Raw genomic sequence first — 5060 nt, forward strand, 5'->3', positions numbered from 1 at the left:
CTCACCTAATCACCTCTGTGGATTCCTGTCCATTACTTAAGAAATCCCATTACAAAGATATCACTTTCCCCTTTGACATGGTCTCAAACACTCAATTTCAAAGATAGGTAATCCCTATCTTCTTTGCCTAGGGTAGAAAGAAACTCATAACTTTTGGACACTATTGGCCCATCCCCCTAAGTATAGTTTTACTTGACTATGGTTTTCTATAACCCAGAACAAAACAACTGGGTTGCCCCTGTTTAGTGAGAGATGATCAGTGATACTTGTTTGAAGAAAGGGAAAGTGAAATCCATTGAAGTCATATGGTTCCCAGAACAAATTCTCAACTGCTAGCGGTAGATTCTGTTTTTCCATTTGCTGTAGCCAATCCACTCTGAGGCAACAGTGCACAGCAGTTTTCAGAATTTACTGATCCCTGGGATGTGTATCCATCTCTAGCCATCTGTAAATGGCCCAGGTTACTGTGTGATGGAAAGCTAATTGGGATTGTTCTTTACTTGCCAAAATATCTCCTGGGCCTTCAGTGAATTCTTTGACTAAATGATCTTCAACGGTTAATGAAGGATCAAAAAACAAGGGTGGTGAAGGCAGCGAGGTGGTGCAGTCCTGTATCCCAGCGGCTTCTGGCGCTGAGGCAGGAGGATCGCAAGTTCAAAGTCAGCCTCAGCAATGGTGAGGCGCTAAGCAAATCAGTGAGACCCTGTCTCTAAATAAAATCTAAAACAGGGCTGGCAATGTGGCTCAGTGGTTGAGTGCCCCTGAGTTCAATCCCCAGTGCCAAAAAAAAAAAAAAAAAAAAGCAAGGGTGAAGGAAGGCACTGCATACCCTGCATACCATTAGCAACAACATCCAAGTCACTGAACTCCAGTGGTAAACTCTGGATGGGCTGAAGCTCATTAGCATTCAAGTACAAATCCATGGGCAGGGCTTCCAGATTGTCTAGCACAGACAGTACCTGCTCCAGCTTGTACATCTGAGGAGTCAACTGGAAATGCAGTGGACAGCACGGATCCTCAGAGAGGCTTATACCCACCAGTTTGTTGTAAGGTATCTCTTCAGATCCCTGGCAGCATTTGAAAAGAACCTGATTTGTGTCCTGACAAATATGGGTAAGGCAGTGTCTGGTCATTGAGAGAGACTGATTGGAACAATGAACATCATCCACAAAAGCCAAGCACCTCTGAATAGAACAACAAATATCCTGTTGAGTGGCATCATTTGTGGCAAGCATTCTGCATCTCTTCAGCTGCCTGTGTTGCAAGACTTTAACTCTAGCATTGGCAATACCATTGGAGATATTTTAATTGCTTTAAATTCTCTTGTTCTTTGGCCAAAAGTCCCTATGGGCCAGTAAGGAAACTACTACCTAGAGCTTTATGTTCCACTTTACAATTATGTAAGTATAGACGCTGCTGCTCCTTGAGCAGATACTGAAGTCGTTTAAACTGATCAGTGTACAAAGACTGCAAATGAACCAGTTTCTCACCCATAATCAGTGCCACTTCTTCGGCCATGTGGACACTAGCATGTCCAGTATCCGGCTCTCTTTGCTTCAACTACTTTCTGGAGTCTGAGAGCCCAGTGCTGTCTTAGCATATGGACTCAGCTGTCACAAGAGTGTTTCACCCATATGCCCTGCATTGGTCTACTTCATTTGAGCATGAAGTGCTAGGGCATTCCTATAGGCATGTTCACAGAAGAACATCCCTTCCAGAAAATGCCTATTCCACAAAGTCCTGATAGACAGTGAGTAGGTAGGTTTCTAGAGGGCAGGCAGAAGTCAGCCTCGCAGGGTATGTACTGTAACTCCCTGCCGCCCTCGAATCTCCCAAGCTCTATAGACTTTGCCTCCCCTTTAACTTCATCCTCCCTGACCCCCACCACGTGCGTTGAAGGTATCTCCTTTGCCTTAAATGGATCTTGTATTCCTGACAGGAATAGGGCTAACCCAAGCCCAGTCTCCCCAGGTGCAAGGAATCATTAGGGTTAAAATCTGTTGTGTTGGATGACGTAGCACACTTGGGTGTTTTGTGTACCTAGCAGAACAATTAAACAAGTTTCTTGAAATGCCTGTGCCTCAGTTTAGCCATCTTTTCAGTGGTGGTGGAGGGTTTTAAGACCTGCTCTCCCTACTTTATAGGGTTGGCATGAAGTTCAGGTGACATATATAAATGTAAAAATACTTTAAACTTTTTAAAGGAATTACCTCAGCTAAATACCTGACAGAAACTTATACAATTATCTAAGTAATCAGACTTGATAAATCCCTGTAACTTTAGTGAGATATCACCCTCAGGATCCTCCTTTTTTTTTTTAAAGGAAAAAAGTGTTTATTACTATTTATTCATTTTCTAGTTGGTAACTTAAAATCATCATGACTAAAGAAATAAGCAAACATCTACTACAGGAGAATCGCGAGTTCAAAGCCAGCCTCAGCAACAGTGAGGCACTAAGCAACTCAGCGAGACTCTGTCTCTAAATAAAATACAAAATAAAGCTGGGGATGTGGCTCAGTGGTGGAGTACCACTGAGTTCAATCCCCTGTACCAAAAAAAAAGGTCTCCTACAGGGAGAAAATTGAAGGAAATTTGTTGCCCAGTTTCCTTCATCTGTTTTTATTTATCTTGCTTCTTTGCAAGGAATGCTTTTCATTTCAACTACAAGGTGGTAATGAACAATTAATAAAATGGTAATTATCTGTATTGAATTCAAAGCAATTCCCCTAAAAATATTAAATGTATTTTCTTTGCATCTTCCCAGAGTGCTGAGCACAATCTCTTATATAAAGACACTTAATAGATACTTTAAAAAATGAATACATGATTTAATGAATGAATCACCCCCCAAAATACTCTGAAAGCGATTACAAAGTGTTTTTTGTTTTTAATTTGCATTGTCCAAAACAACTGACTCCATTCTCTACCTCCCTGTCCTAACACAGTCACCATGTAAAAGACACAATCTCCTTTCTGTAGAACTCTTTAGGCATGCCTGATTTGTATTCTTCAATTAAGCTGTAGTCACAAATCTCTACATGAACTCTGGGTAGATCTAGCTGTAGCATAGACACTTTCTGCCAAGAAAACACAGGCCTCAGTTTCAAACTTCTGGTGTTCTAGTTCTAGCTGTGACACCAGCTGGTTGTCCTCAAACGAATTTCTTGACATGCCTGTGCCTCAGTTTAGCCATCTTTTCAGTGGTGCTGGAGGGTTATAAGACCTGCTCTCCCTACTTTAAAGGGTTGGCTTGAAGTTCAGGTGACATATATAAATGTAAAAATGCTTTGAACTTTTCAAAGCACTACATAAGTATAAGATGTTATTATAGGCAGATATATTTAAAATCAATTACCTAGTTCAAGGGACTTCATCCTAAACAACCTGTTTTACTACTTATTGTTTGAGAAAACAAACAGGCCTCTCCCTTCCTCCTTCTCTCTCTCTCCTCTCTCTCTCTCTCTCTCTCTCTTTCTGTCTCTGTACACACACACACACACACACACACACACACCTGCTACTCCCAATTTGAAAACTTCTCAGTTTTGAGGGTTTTCCCCTGGCGTAAGAAATATGCATCAGCAGATGAATATCAAAGAGCCAAGAATTTATAAGAGTGCCTTCTTTTTTTATTCCACCCCCAGTCCTCAAATTTACCTTTTTAAAGTTTTGAGACAGAAAAGTGAAGCACAGCAGGCTTTTCATACTACGTAATGTCAGGTATTTAATCAGTGGGGTAGATGAGCCATTCATTTGAAACTTGGCCATACTACATACATTTCGATCATCCTTTTATGCCAAACCTGTCTGGAAAGTACTTGGGGAACAAGACAGGGAGGACCGACAGGGAGCTCATGCTAATGAGTTCTCCATTCCTCACGGAGACATAATCAGGGCAATACTCAAGGATTCATCAACATATTTTATTAGCGCTATGTGACCTATATGGTTTATTTTAAAGGAATTACCTCAGCTAAATACCTGACAGATCCTTATACAACTGTTTAAGTAATCAGGCTCGATACATCCCTGTAACTTTAGTGAAATATCGCCCTCAGGATCCTCCTTTTTTTTTAAGAAATAAAGTGTTTATTATTAAAAGTGTTTATTCATTTTCTAGTTGGTAGCTTAAAATCATCATGACTAAAGTAATAAGCAAAGATATACTACAAATAAGATACTCCTACTTAAAGGCCCACTCAGAGGTAGCACATAAAATCTCACATGAACTCCATTTGAGTCATCAGTTTCTACATAGAGAAATTGTAAAATAAATGCAGTTCAATTATTGTACAAAACTTATATTAGTTGCATATACATCTTTCCACTATATGGTCTTATGTCATAACACTTCAACAGCTGGATCTTTAATATATAGAATAAATTATCTTAAAACACGTATTAATCATTATGACTGTCTTATAGAATGAGATCAGGAACTACCTGCAATAGAATCACTTGGTGTGTTTCCTAAAATGCTGGTTCCTGGGCCCTGCCCCAAATTTACTGAATTAGCATCTTTTAGGTTGAAGCCCTGGGCTCAGGACCTTTTAAGCGCTACAGGGGAGTCTCATGTACACCACTTGGATCACTGCTGTCCTATAGAAACTATGCAATGTGTGTAGAATCTCAGAGACAGAACAAGTGCAAGGCAGGCATCTCCTTTTTCATTTTGTGAGACAGGTTTGGATAAAGATGAACTTGGCTGCACCATTTCTGTGTAAATTTGGTTAAGACACTTAACCTCTCTGAGCCCTGTTATCCTCACTTGTAAGATAATACCTGTTTGACAGTGTTGTGAGGATAAAATGGCAACATACAGGGCTTCTGTTCTAATGCCTGACACATGGTAAAACTGAAGCATATGTTCATTCCCTGTCTCCTTGTTAAGAATGAGTTTACAGGTGCATTCTTCTTGTCCACTGTTCTTAATATGCTTGATAGAATAATATGATCTACTAGTTTAAAGACAACTAGTATTTTGAGATTTTATTCGAGTACTGGGCTGGGGTTGTAGATCAGTGGTAGAGCTCCAACTGCTCAGCATGTGCCAGGCCCTG

The 5060-nt window shown here is 40.3% G+C and overlaps 1 pseudogene; it reads right to left on the minus strand.

Annotated features, from left to right (window-relative positions):
• Positions 1–325: 325 nt before the first annotated feature.
• On the minus strand, positions 326–1533 carry LOC114088347 (KAT8 regulatory NSL complex subunit 2-like; annotated as a pseudogene).
• Positions 1534–5060: the final 3527 nt, after the last annotated feature.

The sequence above is a fragment of the Marmota flaviventris genome, chromosome 4 (genome assembly GCF_047511675.1).
Source record: "Marmota flaviventris isolate mMarFla1 chromosome 4, mMarFla1.hap1, whole genome shotgun sequence".
NCBI classification, from domain to species: Eukaryota; Metazoa; Chordata; class Mammalia; order Rodentia; family Sciuridae; genus Marmota; species Marmota flaviventris.